This window comes from Cynocephalus volans, chromosome 7 (genome assembly GCF_027409185.1).
Source record: "Cynocephalus volans isolate mCynVol1 chromosome 7, mCynVol1.pri, whole genome shotgun sequence".
NCBI lineage: Eukaryota > Metazoa > Chordata > Mammalia > Dermoptera > Cynocephalidae > Cynocephalus > Cynocephalus volans.
The window spans coordinates 116,172,787-116,188,617 of record NC_084466.1 but is presented as its reverse complement, the minus strand read 5'-3'; the positions used below and the strand labels follow the sequence as shown (position 1 = coordinate 116,188,617).

Genomic DNA, 15,831 nt, shown 5'->3' with positions numbered 1-15,831 from the left:
CTGTGAATGATTTCTATCGCAGGTAACTTTGATAAGGTTTTGTTGTTTAAAAAGTACTATTGACAAAATGATAAGTAAATTGTTAATATCAGTTAATGTTACCTGGATGTCATTGACTAGTTCATATATTGTTTTTTTTTTCCTCTCAGAAGTACAGCATATGATTGACAATATGACATTGAAAATTGGATTGAAAGAACTCAAGAATGCATGGCCAACTAGAGTCCCAGAAATTATCTTACGTGTCTTATTAGTGAATCACCTAACAATTGATGTCATCACGGTGACATCAATTGCAGTGGCAGCCCTTTTAGGATAAGTCCTACTGGGCATTTGAGTCTTGATCTCTGAAAGTACAGGACTTGTGATTAATAGATATTGCCATGTTTTTATTTTATGTGATCATCGAATTACATGACTTTAAGAATTATGAGGCCCAGTGAATTGTAACAGAATCTGCCACAACTGTAACTCTTTAAAAAGTGCTTTAACTGGAATTAACCTAATTAAAATTTCCAAAAGTCAACAATGACTAGTGACATGGTACTTAGCCATACAAAATATTGAATTCTTATTTTAAAAAACTATTTTAAATAGACTAATCTACTTAAATGAATTTTACAGCAAAGATTTTTTTACAAGTTGATTGCTTTGTTTTATTAAGATCAATTTTCTTATTGGGTTTCTATAAAATGGAGTTCATCTATACTAACATCTATTGTATTCACATTTGGCAAATTTAAATAGACACTATGCATTTGATTTAGCAAGAAGAAACTGGGTGTTGAATGCAAATTATAATCCTGACTATTTTGGAGTCAGAACATCCACCATCAAAAGCAATGAGTGATGGAGAGTTTCCTTCTTTAACATGGACTGTGAGAAGGCTCAAGAGTGTGTCTGTGCCTGTGTGCACATGTATGTGTGCACCTGAGTGTATGTTAGTGTCTTTCTTCAGAGTGCCTATTTAAGATATGGAGGTTGCATTGGGAAATGAGCCTAGGGTTGATGGTGTGCAAATATCTCTCTGCATATGTAGGTACAGAGGTGTTGTGCATGAGTAAGGAATAATATCTATGAACAACTATTTCATCTGAATGTTGTGTAAGAACTATAAGGTATGACTAACAATTGTTTATTGTTCAGGACCTTTTGGTCCTGTCTCCTCTTTTATACAGGGAGATTGTGCTTGTAGGCCTTAAGTGTCATTTTTTTAAAATGTTTAAATTGAACCTTCAGGCTGAACACTTTATAATTCTAATTAGATTCCATTGTAGATGCTACTTTTAAAAATGATTACAGAATATAACTCCCAATGCTATCATATGTAAAAAATGTCTTCAGACTTATTTGGCTTGTAGGTCCAATCTTTTTTCAGTATTCAAGATTGTGTTGACTTGTTTGTTTCTTCTTAACTGTCATCTTTTCATTGATAACCATTTGGAGTATCTTTCAAAATGGATTAATCCACTTGGATGTAATAGTCTAAGTCAGAGAAAAATCTTCTTGCACAGGAGCTTGTCTATCCGTGACTTTTTCTTTCTTATTTACCTGGGCCTGCAACCCCTTTTTCCCCAATACCACCCACTTTTTTGTGTGATGGAAAATGTTATTGATCCTTTCTTCTTTCTTTCTCCCTAAGTCAGCCTGAAAGCTATTTGGCATTTTAATGCATTTTTAATCTCACAGTAGTTACTAAATCCTAGGTCACATTCAGGAGTACTTCAATGTACATGAGTTATTTCTTGTTCAAGAGAGCAATTTATGAAGTTGTATCAGGCCATGAATAAATAAATTTCAGTGAGTTGCCCTGCTAATAAATGCGATCTGTGTTAACATCTGTGTTTTTAAAAAAAGCTTAGTTGTCAAAAAATAGTTTTGTTATTAAAGCTCTAGCTTGACATATGCTATGAAATATGATTATAAGCTTGTTCATAGTGGTCCAACCTAAAGAGGCAGTGTGGTAATTTAAAGCAAGCTCTTTGTTTTTCATCTGAGAAAAATCAATTGGCATTCTCCTGAAAATAAACAAATGTATAGCACTTGTTATTATGATAGCACTAGGAGGAAGATCTGGTAACACCAGGAAAAATCATTTTTAAAAGTCAGAACCATAGCGATGTGGAAAGGAAAAACCATGTTATGATGCAGAAGATCTAAATTCCCAGTCTATTCCTGTCTTATAAAACAACACTATTGATTTTCTCCTGAGGAATGAGGATATAAAAATGCATAAAATTAAGATTATATTGTAAACAAAAATTTAACAACTGTCTTTACATTATTTGTGGCTTACATAGCCCAAGTTTTCTTTATGAACTACGATACGACAATGGCCACTTTGTGTCTATCCAATCACAAACATTCAGGTTGCCATGGGGAGGAAAAAAGAATGAATTGTTATAGTTGGCTTCCATAACACCAAACAATCATTGTCTCCAATGTTGTTTGATTTTTTACATTTTGTCTAAATATTTTGGTATTGTATAGAGAAAGGAATTTCATCATTCATTTTCATACCCAGTAAGGGGCAAGAATTTCATGTGTTCACTGAATACCCCTTACTTATGCAATTCCCACACCTGGAGGCAGATCATTATCATGTTTTCCTAAAGTGTCATTCCTGGTTGTGATTTCACTTTCCTGCCCTCACAGCTAAAGCAGTGTCAATTTACACTTACCCTGGGCCTCTTTCTTTGCTTCTATGCCCAAGGTTCTTCAAAATAACGAAAATGGAAAAGTTGAAGTTACTGAAAACCTAAAAATAGAAAGGAAAAGGCTTTTAGTTGACAATGAGAGAAGGATTCAGTGACACATAGCCTGTGTGTGAATTTGCAAGGGCATTTATGCTATTATTCTGTTTCACCTGGATTTTCCACAACCAGCACTCACAACTACATAGGGATTTTTAATTGATTTGAATATATGGCTCTTTGCTGCACCTTCAGGTGTATATGATTTGGGGTATTTTTGCCTGAAGATACTAAATTGAAGCCCTGTCCCCTTTATTTTGAGTTTCCAGCTCAAAGTGCCCCAAAATGTTTGATAATGTATAATTCAAATGGCTTTATTTAAATATACTCCAATACAATCCCAAGAAGAAAAGAACACTTGTAGAAAAACATCTTGGTGCCAGGTCAAGATGATCACTATAGAAAGTTATTTGCAATGTATGTATGTTGTGGGTGTGGTGACTATTTTATGAAGTTTGCTGAGCAAAATGTCTAATTATTTCTCCTTGGATTATTTACGAGTATTTAAAATTTTCACAGTATTAAAATACTTCAGTACAAACACAAAAGAGCCTGAACAGCCAACAAGAAATCTGACAAACTGATGACTCTGATAACATCTGGTAAAAATATTTTTCTGCCTTGGTTTGAATAGACTTTCAAGTTTCCATATTTAAGCTTTTCTAGTATATTAGTGAAGGAGAAGTTGGCTAATTAAGATGTTTTACTAAGTGTCATAGATATTTTAAGAACGAAGTTGGAAGGTTTGGATTTTTCTGTTTATTTTTGTTTTTAAAATAAATTTAAGTCTATGTAGTGAAATGGCTTGTATATTCCCTTGCAGCTATTTCAAGCATGACATTCTTCAACCTGAGTCAGAAAAATCTGCCGACTGTCAAAAACCTAAAAAGACGGATGGGAAAAAATAAAAAGAGATTTGATTGAAATTGTTTGCTCTAATACCTCTAAATGCTATAAATACAATACCTATACCTAATATTTATGCTATATAAACCATATGTACATACAGTGCTTTTTATTAGTAAAGGAACAAAAGGCATGGATACCAATTTTTAGTGTTAATGAAAAGGAATCATAGATGAAGCTTTTACAGTAGCTGTTAACTTTAAAAATTTCTTAAGATGACTTAAATCAAGAAGTAAGTGATCAGATTTTTTTTTAGGAAATCATTATAGAGCTCCATAAGGCATCATATTTATGATAAAGATACATTCACATGTGAAAATGAAGCAGCACTCTCTGCTAGCACAAACAGTTGTGTGCACAGTGATTACCTGAGATTTTAATGAGCCGGAGTAACCACGTACTGTTAGGCTCCCTGTGCCACAACAAAAGAGCAGAAGAGGTAAATGTGTTGATGAGACTGATTCTGCTCTGCCTTTGACAGGTGAATTAAAAAGATGCATGATTTGCCTTATCCCAGGCCAATGCATGCTTTCTACCAAGAATTCTGAAAGAAAGGAGAGAAGACACAAAATACAGTTAGGCTAATGAAGACTAAAAACATGACCCTCATTATAGTAGGGACAGTCTAGTGACTTCTCAGGAATTTCATCATCCTGGACAATGAAGCAAACATAGTGCATCCTGGAAGAGTAGGTACACTTGTTTAGTGAGTTAATTAGACAATATTCTTCTTAGTAAAATTTTCATCCCATTTGCCTACTAAAGAATACTGTGAAATTAGTAACATAAATCCAATTATGTAATCTTTGAGAAATAAATTTCTTGAATAAAGGAATCAATTCACTAGGTACCAATAATGCCACATAACAGACTAACGTGAACAGATGGATATACAGAAGCTATCCTTTAATCTCATTCCTTTATTGTTTAAGTATATTAAAAGTGAATTTCAGAGGAGAGAAAAACAATTATTAAACTACATTTCTTTTTCATTTACAGCTTGAGAAGTTTTTTTCTAGGCTTGGTGCAAACTGTTACAATCCAAATTTAATTATAATTTATATTTAACTACTTCCAAAAAAGATTCAAGCCCAATTTCCATATTGACTCGGCCTGGTAGACAGTCATATGTTAGCAGTGCTTCTTGGGCAAAAGTCACCTCCCACAGTTAAATGAAGGCAATAAACTTAATTCCTTCTGAAGGTTAAATTGCTTCCCCCCTCGCTCCCCCAGTTACTAAATCATTGAATACCTTGAATGTTCCTTAACTCTAGAGAATAATCAGACTTTAATTGATGGGGTGTTATTATTTTTTAAAGATCGTAGGTAATTTAATAGTAAATGTAAACAGTGACCAAGGAAGGCTAATTATCTTTAGCAGGCTTTTTTGTGTTTTTTGTTTTTTAATCCTGCAGAAGTAGTGTTTTTCCCACAAAGACCTGCATCATAAGAAGTTCCCACACAATGTAAAGCTTGAGTCATTTTTTGGTATAGTGAATCTTATTCATTTAATAATTTGCTAAGATGTATTTTTACTATTTATTCAACTGATTTGAAGAAGAAAAAGCCAGTAGTAACAGGTCAATACTGCATTTTATGTAATTATTTTTTTTTAAAGGAAAATTTCTTGTCCATGTATAGTGATGAATTCCTGATGCATGCTTCAATAGCAACAATAAATAATAACAGCAGGTAACATTTGAGGGCAGCGAGTGACACACTAGTCTCAGAGTTTTGGGAATGGGTAGTGGTGTCACCCACATTTTATTGTTGAAGCAACTAAGACCTAGAGCAGTTAAGTGACTGGTCCCACATCACACCATAAGTCTGACACTACTTGGCTATGCTCCTGTTGTCACAAGCTTTTAAATTTTGTCTGCAGTGGTTCATTGGACTTTTAAGCACAAGTGCATCTATAAGACTACTTCTTTTGGTCTGAGGACCATACACAGCATGTTACAATTTTTTTTAAATGTTTTAATCTTAACATGTGGGCCCACATTAAGTACATTTGCTATGAAAGGATGAATTGTGCAACATGATGAGAGGGACATAATCTTTAAGCCTTAGAGACATACGAGGGTACTTCAAAAATTTCGTGGAAAGATTCATATTATTTTTTAATTCTGTTTTTTCTCTGAACTTTTAAAAAATGTATGTTTAATTGTACACATCTGTGGGGTACGGAGTTGAATATCAATACCTGTGTGTAATGCTCAAATCAGCGTGATTAGTATATTCAATGTTATGCAATGTAATCGTTTTTCACGGTCCTTTACCAAATCCTCCCTTACTCCCCTCCCATTCCCTCTTTCGCTCATCTGGTAACCTCAGTTCTGTTTTCTCTTTTTGAAAGTCCATTGTGTTATTGTGATTATTGCTTCTTTCTTTCTATCTTTCTTTCTTTTTTAGCTCCCACTTATGAGTGAGAACATGCGGTATTTCTCTTTCTGTACCTGGCTTATTTCACTTAACATGATTTTCTCTAAGTTCATCCATGTTGTTGTGAATGGCAGTACTTCATAGTTTTTTATGGTGGAGTAGTATTCCATTGTGTATATAATATATATCACATTTTCCTTATGTCATCAGACAATGGACTTTTAGGTTGGTTCCATATTTTGGCTATTATAAGTAGAGCTGCAGTAAACATGGGGGTGTAGGTATCCCTTCAACATGATGATTTCCATTCCTTCGGGTATATACCCAGCAGCGAGATTGAGGAACCTCCATACCATTTTCCATAATGGCTGCACCAATTTATAGTCCCACCAATAATGTAGGAGAGTTCCCCTTTCTTTGCATCTTCACCACTATTTGTTTTTCTCTGTCTTTTTGATAATAGCTAGTCTAACTGGGATGAGATGATATCTGAATGTGGTTTTGATTTGCATTTCTCTGATGCTGAGTGATGTTAAGCATTTTTTCATGTGTGTGTTGGCCATTCATGTATCTTCCTTTGAGAAATGCCTATTCAGCTCCTTTGCCCATTTTTTAATCAGGTTATTTGTTTTTTACTGTTAAGTTGTTTGAGTTCCTTGTATATTCTGGATGTTACTCCTTTGTCAGATGCATATTTTGCAAATATTTTCTCCTATTCTGTAGATTGTCCTTTCACTCTGTTAATTGTTTCTTTTGCTGTGCCAGAAGCCTTTTAGTTTGATATAGTCCCATTTGTTTATTTTTCCTTTTGTTGCCTATGCATTTAGAGTCATATCCATAAAGTCTTCGTCCAGTCCTACTTCCTGAAGTGTTTCCCTACGTTTTCTTTTACGAGTTTTATAGTTTTGGTCTTTAAGTCTTTAATCAATTTTGAGTTGATTTTGGTATATGGAGAGAGGTATGGGTCTAGTTTCATTCTTCTACATAGGATATCCAGTTTTCCCAGCACCATATATTGAAGAGGCAGTCTTTTCCCCAATGTATGTTTGTGGTGCCTTTGTCGAAGATCAGTTAGCTGTAAATTTGTGGGTTGATTTCTCTATTCTATTCCATTGGTCCGAGTAGTCTGTTTTTATACCAGTACCATGCTGTTTTGGTTACTATAGCTTCCTATCCTGTAGTATGATTTGAAGTATGAATTCAGTTATCAGCTCTAAGTGTTTTATGGTACAGTCTGTAGGTTTTTCTATATGTAAGATCAGATCATCTGCAAACAGGGAGAGTTTGACTTTGTCTTTTCCATTCTGAATGCTCTTTATTTCTTTGACTTGACTGATTGCTCAAGGAGCAATTGAGAGTGGGCATCCTTGTCTTGTCCCCCAACTTTTTGAACTACCCTTGTTAATGAGCAGTCAGAACCAATTGTAGGATCTAGTTTTTACAGTGCATTGAAACCCTTATGATGGTTTCATGAGATGAAACTTTATGGTTCAACATTTGAGCAATACTTAAATACTTAGCAATCTAGGGAGCCACATATTTCTTTTATAAAATCTGTTAGTCAAGGCATTTCTTTAAAGTAGGAGTTATAGGGCCGACCCCATGGCTCTCTCGGGAGAGTGCGGCGCTAGGAGCGCAGCAGCACTCCCGCCGCGGGTTCGGACCCTATGGGTTCGGATCCTATATAGGGATGGCCGGTTTGCTCACTGGCTGAGCGTGGTCACAAAAAAATAAATAAATAAATAAATAAATAAATAAATAAAGTAGGAGTTATAAAATTTTATTTTATTTTATTTTTTTATTTTTTAAATCTTTATTTCCTTTTTAAAATTTATTTATTTATTTATTTTTAAATTTCAACTGACATTGTAATAGTATATATTTATGGGTGCAATCTGATATTTTGATACATATATATGTTGTGTAATAATTGGGTCAGAGTAGTCGATGTATTCATCACCTCATATATTTATCAGTTCTTTGTGGTGAAAACATTCAAAAACCTTCCTCTAGCTACTACCGTGTGATATACAAGACTTAACTGGTAACCATGGTCACCCAACTGTGCTACAGATTGCCTGAACATATTCCTCCTATCTAATTGTAATTTTGCACTCATTGGCCAACCTCTCTCTGTTTCCCTCCTCAGTCTCTGGTAACTACTGTTCTATTCTTTCTGTACTATCAACTTTTTTTTTCTTAGATTCCACATTGAATTATGAAATTTTAAATAGCCATTCTAAAACAACAAATGAAGAATAGGGAAGGAAATTATTTTTTGTTACATATCAATCTAAAACTTGAGTCATGACAAGTGGCTTCCCTTTGAATTTACTCTGACAATGGAAGAAATGTAACCATAGAACTTCAGTGGTGAATCTGAGAAGCCCACTCCTCTTACGTGATGTTCTTTGTTGACTAAATAAATTTCTAAGCAATCATGATAACAATGCTTTATAATTTACAACCTGTCATCCCAAGGATTATGTAATGATATCCCCCAAATATCCCAGCCTAGTAGGTGAAAGAGGTTGTCCCTGATTTTCCAAATGTGAAAATGCAGGTCAAGATCATGGAGTTGTTAGTACAATTCATTAATGAACTCTCTGATGCAAATTTAGGTAGTAGTATTTGAGGCACTTGCTATAAACATTCCACCTCTCCCCATGTGTGTAGGCTCCTGAATAAGGCCCATAATATACCTACTACCCACACCTAAAGTGTGAACTTTTGGTTAAGGAACCTCAAATATTTACCTCAATGTTTCTCAAAGTGTGATCCCTGGAACACCAGCATCACCTGAACACTTGTTAGAAATGCAAAATCTGTGACATCCCTGATGTACTAAATCAGAAATTTTGGTGGTGGGGCATAGCAACCTGTGTATAACAAGATTTCCAGGTGATGCACCTAAAGTTTCAGGACCACTGGATCTACATACATCCTACAGGTGCTTCATTAGTGTTAACCCACACATGTAAGAGTACATACTCTCACGTGCATCAAATAGTCTATATGAACTATTTAAAAGAAAATTAAGAAACTATAACAAGCAGTCAGTGTTATTCTTGGTATCGTAGTTTTTTTTTTTGTTTGTTTTGTTGCTGTTGAGCAGAGAGATTTAAGGAAAGTTGTATTTTTCTTTTAAAAAGTGAAAGCATTAGTAGAAGAGCACTAACATTGTGCAGATTATTAACATATTCTTTTGAAGAATAGTAAGTAAAATTAGAATAACAGGTTTAGAGGGAAGGAAATAATTAAAAAACCATGCACTGCTGGACCATGTTGTTAACAAGAATCACTTTTACTTTTCCTTTTTTTTTTTTTTTTTTTTTTCATTTATTGAATTTGATGGCTAGGACGTTGGTAGGAAAAGAGAACCAAGAATAAGATTCTCTTGATTTTGTGTTGTTCTTTTTCAAGATCATGAGTGTAGTTTGGATTAGATGAAAACAGATGTGGGTGGACATTTTTAAGAAAACAACTGAGTTGATGATGTTTCTCACTCATAGATTAGATCTAACCCATTGGACCGACAGTGGACTTGAGACCTGTAGAAATCTGAGGCCTGCAGTGTTGAAGGATATAGGTAAGGAGGTGAGCCAGCTAATTTCTTTAGGTGTCCTGAAGAACTGAGTTTTCCCTGTGAATGTAGCAGTAGATCCTAGAAAGTAAATATTGACTTCTCAGAAAGGCAGGGAGGGAGAGATCAAGAAATGATCTTGGGATAGCTGAACATTGTCCTCTAAAGCTAAATATTCTTTACGACTTGTTTTCTATAAAGGACAGTCTACCTCAATAATAAATACATGCTTTATATCATCATAATTCCTCCCGTTTCTAGTAGAGAAACATTTTATTGAGTTGAAAGTATTGTTGTCTGTAGTCTTCTGAGTGTGATTAAATAGCATTGTTTAAACTATTTTCCTAACTGATTTTTTTTATTTGTTTCCAGAGCAAAATCTCATGGAGTGCTTCTGTGCATGAAGCTTATATAAACAGACATTTCTGGTTACTGACTGGGGGAACAGCCTCCAGGAGCCCCTCCAGGGGTCCTGTATTCTCTCATTCTTCATTCCTTTACATTCCTCCCCTTGGATTAAGTACTTCTATGGCATTTTTGAGTTCCTGTCAGGCAACACAGTTTGAAAATCCTGCTCTAGTTGAATCTAAGGTTACTTTGAATATCTTAAGTAAAGGTAATACCTTATCAACTACGTATATGACATTGGCTATGTATAGTTATCTCTTACCTCCACAGTACCCCATATATTATAGGCATCAATGACATCATTGCACAGGGGAGGTAACTAAGTTTTAGTGAGCTTAAATTACATCGTTAAAGTCACACACCTGGATTTCTAAGCTTTATCTCTCTCCTTGACAGTCCCTGGTAAGACATTGAACTGCATCATCTCAAACGTTGTTTCTGGCAGTCACAGATGAAGATCGAATTTCAGATCTGTACTGTCATTCTTCAAGAATTTCTAGACTCATAACAAATTCTTGTGAGACACTGCATCAGCAAGAGAGAGGGCATAGGCCTACAATTAAATAAGTCTAGCTGAAGGGAAAGGAAAGATGGAAAGATTATAAGGAATTCTTGGCAAACAAGAGATTTAGATAAGCAGAGACATTTTGAGGGAGAGAGAAATCATTTTGGACTTGCATGGACAGGTTTTGTAGAAGAGATAGAAATTGACCTGTGCCAAAATTAAATGGTACAATAATTCAGAGCATAGGGTCTAGAAGCATATTGCCTAGGTTCTCATCCTCTGCCACTTACTAGCTGTGCACCCTTTGGAAAATAATGTAATGTTCCTGGGCCTCAGTTCTCTTACCATTAAAATGGTAAGGACCTGCCTTATGACTGTGGCAAGAATTTAAATTAGGGAATGACTTTGAAGGGCTTAGTGCAGAAACGAGTGTAATGTGTTCAGTAAACACTTACTGTTCTGTTACAGTTGTTACCATCACAGCCAATGCTATAAAAGCAAGAAGGAATTCTGAAGAGAGTTGGGACCTTAATTATCTGCAGAACCTGAGATGTAGCATTGAGGACCCCAGAGTGCAGATTGAAACCCATATGCAGGGAAGAATGGGAAAGGGAAAGGGCCACATTCCAGATTGTGAGGTCCCTAGAAGGATCCCAGACTCTGAGGTACCTCTCCTTTCATCATGGCCACTACCCAGAGAAGTGGGTTCAGGTGTATACTTTGAGTGAACTAGTACAAGAAACACTAACATCAAAACCAAACTACAGGTAGGGATACAGGGGGCAGTGATTAGATTACATAGGCTGGGCATTTCAATGCAATACTTCTGCTTCGAGGTATAACTTCGGACTATGAAGAGGTAAAGAGTATTCATCTGTGTTTTCTCATAGTCCTATTATCATCACTTCCATCCTGGGCACATCTCTCAGGACTTCCGTGAGAAATGTTTGTGTATTTTTGTGGTTTGTGTGTGCACAGACCTGAGAAGATGCCAAGTACATCAAGGCCTTGGACAAATTAAGAATAGAAAGCTATTGAGCATGCCTCTAAAATGTCAATTATTTTAAAAAGTAATATTTCAGAGAAATGACACCTATAGGTTTTATTTTAAGGTACAGCCTACAAATTCAAGACTCTGCTGTCCAATTCATTTGTCTCCTTGGATTACCATAGGAAAGAATCTTAATCTCCTATATTCACCATGTTCTTTCTGGATAAAGATGGCCACAATTTTCGTAAGAGTGCAAAATCTGGACCCCAAATAGATTCAAGCTCCTTATCCTCTGGCCGAATTTTGGCCTTTTATCTATAGTTTGAACTTAATTCATGGTTTCCTTAAAAATAGTTACTCATTTTCTGGTCATTGTTCATATTCATTGTTTTTCATTGTCATTTAGTACTTTAAAGCAGAAATGTAGTAATTTAAATGGAATTTGCCACTGATATGCAGCCAATAAAAATTATCCATGAAGCTTGAGCATAACATGAAACAGAGTAAGCTACTGAAAAAAAAAAAAAAAAAAAAACTAGGAAATGGGACTCTCACCAATGTGAAATGGCCCCATTTATGTGCAGCCCAGAATGTAATACGTGAAGTTTTAAGATATTAGAAGTATTTTAGTATCTTGAAATTTCAAAGTAGAGTTGCTTCTGAAATGCTAAACATCTTCCAAAACTCAAATTTGAGTTGGAAGAGGACTTACACATCAAAAATTAACTCTCATTGTCTGTAATTAGTTTTAGGACTAATAAAAAATGAAAATGAGCTCTAAAGGTTTGGGAGTTCTATTTAAATACATTAATATACCTTAAAAGTCACAGATTTAAAAAGAGAGAGAAAAAGAAAATACTAAATGAAAGATATAATCTTTTATTTACTCGTCGCAGAATCTCCTACTTGTACTTTGAGTTTTTCAATCCGAACAATTTAGGGCCAAGCCCGTGGCGCACTTGGGAGAGTGTGGCGCTGGGAGCGCAGCGACGCTCCCACCGCGGGTTTGGATCCTATATAGGAATGGCCGGTGCACTCACTGGCTGAGTGCCAGTCATGAAAAAGACAAAAAAAAAAAAAAAAAAAAGAACAACTTAAGCCATGGACAACAGTAACTGATTGTAAAAGCAGGATTTTTTTTTTCCTGTATTTTTTTCCCCTAATACTTAAACTAATTTAACATGCCTTTTAAATTTTTTTCATAATTTTCTGATCATAAAAGTAATATGCTTATAAAAATATATGCCTATAAAGATTTAAAAAATCATTTATCACCATCCTACCAAGGAAGAGTACTGTAAACATTTTGAACTTTATCCTTTCTCTGCCTGAACATTTTTAAAGGTAAGATCATACTGCCCTGCTTTATAATAATTATACTGAATTCTGAACATTCATCATTTGTTTATAGCTGATATAATAAATGGAAGTTGGTAATACTATTCTTCTTAAAGTTGTATTTTGGATCAGAGAGGCTGAATTTTGTCTTCATTTTCTCTTTGAACTTTTCACTTGTGTGGTAATATTAGTGTGCCTTTTCTCCCACTCATTGTCTTCCATTTTTTTTGTTGTTGGTGGTGTTCATTTTTGTTATTAAGAATGGTTTCTTATCTGCTCTTGACGTGAATATTCTCCTTGATACATGCAACTTGATTACTTGAACTAGGATATTAACACTTTGTATTGATGTTTCATGAATTCTTTGAATTGGAAGCTGTTATGCATGCCCTTTGTTAACAGGGATGATTGAATTGGTGTCTTTCTACAGACATGCTCAACAGAAATGCTTATCTAGTGGTTGACTTAGCAAACCTTGAGAGCATTTGAATTTTAGGTTTCTCCCAATTTTTGTACTGACATTCTGGCATTCTGTTTTAGGACTGATATTTTACTCAGTTGAATCACTCTGGTAGCTTAAAATTTATGGAATAATTATGCTGATTGATTTTAATTGCTCAGCAGAATCATTTAAAAAAATTAAACGTTGGCAAGCTTGATTTATTTACAACCATGTCATTAACGTCTCAGAACATTAGTTACGTAGGCACTAGATTTCTTTTCCAGATGAACTCCTAAGGCATATAAATTCATGGCATTTGCGTGAGCAGATTTGCACTGCTTCTCTATAAACTGATTCTTAATTGTTATTAATGTTTGGGAAAATGTGTTAGTCCATGTGGTAAGCTACCCAAGAAAGTTTTCAAATTAAGATGAATTTCATAAACTGACACCCACAGGTAAGATGTCTTCTGATGTAATCTCTCTTTTCCAAAGGTATTCTTCTTAAGTAAGCCATTCCATAACCATTTAAGGTATTCCTGTGCTTTTCTTTTCTTTCTTTTTTTTTTTTTTTTTTACTAAGGAGTGTTCATACACTTAGGCCCTTCAAAAGTATAACTTTGTTTATATTAACTTATGACTTGGGCTTGTAATTAAAAATTCGTCCTTGCTATGTTCTCTGTAGCCATTTTGGAGTTCTTTAAGCCTCTTCTTTTGAAGTAGAATAGTGGTATTGTTGCTAAGATCACTTCTTTGGGACCTAAAAAAAAAAAAAAAAAAAAAAAAAGAAAAGCTAAAAATGTTGACCAGAAGTCCAGTGGTTAAGAGTCTTTTGGATTTGGCCGTGATGGGGTAGCTGTGAACTTCGATTTTGGTTCTTACATTTTATTTTTTGTAACAGAGCATTTAGAGCATAGCAAATATTGCCAGGAAGGTATTGATAGGAGTTATTGATAATATGGTAAGATTTGTAAATAGTATTCTTCTGTTTTTAGCCTTAAAATTTCCTAGTTAGATTGTGTTTTGGACTTAAAGTTTTCTAATTCAGTATGGCCTTGAAGTCTAGTGTACAGTCAGAAAAGATAAAGAAGATGGGCATTTGGGCTGGTTCCAACTCTTGGCTATTGTAAAGAGTGCTGCGATGAACATTGGGGAACAGGTATACCTTCGACTTGATGATTTCCATTCCTCTGGGTATATTCCCAACAGTGGGATGGCTGGGTCGTATGGTAGATCTATTTGCAATTGATTAAGGAACCTCCATACCATTTTCCATAGAGGCTGCACCATTTTGCAGTCCCACCAACAATGTATGAGAGTTCCTTTTTCTCCGCAGCCTCGCCAGCATTTATCGTTCATAGTCTTTTGGATTTTAGCCATCCTAACTGGGGTTAGATGGTATCTCAATGTGGTTTTGATTTGCATTTCCCGGATGCTGAGTGATGTTGAGCATTTTTTCATATGTCTGTTGGCCATTTGGATATCTTCCTTAGAGAAATGCCTACTTAGCTCTTTTGCCCATTTTTTAATTGGGTTGCTTGTTTTCTTCTTGTAAAGTTGTTTGAGTTCCTTATATATTCTGGATATTAATCCTTTGTCAGATGTATATTTTGCAAATATTTTCTCCCACTCTGTTGGTTGTCTTTTAACTCTTTTAATTGTTTCTTTTGCTGTGCAGAAGCTTTTTAGTTTGATATAATCCCATTTGTTTATTTTTCCTTTGGTTGCCCGTGCTTTTGGGGTCGTATTCATGAAGTCTGTGCCCAGTCCTATTTCCTGAAGTGTTTCCCCTATGTTTTCTTTAAGAAGTTTTATTGTCTCAGGGTGTATATTTAAATCCTTAATCCATTTTGAGTTGATTTTAGTATACGGTGAGAGGTATGGATCTAGTTTCATTCTCCTGCATATCGATATCCAGTTATCCCAACACCACTTGCTGAAGAGGCAGTCCCTTCCCCAGTGAATAGGCTTGGTGCCTTTGTCAAAGATCAGATGGCAGTAAGTGTGTGGGTTGATTTCTGGATTCTCTATTCTATTCCATTGGTCAGTGTGTCTGTTTTTATGCCAGTACCATACTGTTTTGGTTATTATAGCTTTGTAGTATAGCTTAAAGTCAGGTAGTGTTATGCCTCCAGCTTTATTTTTTTTGCTGAGCATTGCTTTGGCTATTCGTGGTCTTTTATTGTTCCATATAAATGTCTGAATAGTTTTTTCCATTTCTGAGAAAAATGTCTTTGGAATTTTGATGGGGATTGCATTGAATTTGTATATCACTTTGGGTAGTATGGACATTTTCACTATGTTGATTCTTCCAATCCAAGAGCATGGAATATCTTTCCATCTTCTTGTATCCTCTCTAATTTCTCTCAGCAGTGGTTTGTAGTTCTCATTATAGAGATTTTTCACCTCCTTGGTTAACTCAATTCCTAAGTATTTTATTTTTTTGGTGGCTATTGTAAATGGGCAGGCTTTCTTGATTTCTCCGTGTTCACTATTGGAGAAAAGAAATGCTACTGATTTTTGT

At 35.1% G+C, this 15,831-nt stretch overlaps 1 protein-coding gene across 2 annotated transcripts in view; it reads left to right on the top strand.

The window, feature by feature from the left end:
* The window catches only part of PRKG1 (protein kinase cGMP-dependent 1), a 1,297,492-nt gene that overhangs the window by 451,590 nt on the left and 830,071 nt on the right, over positions 1 to 15,831 (top strand). The window lies entirely within an intron of this gene.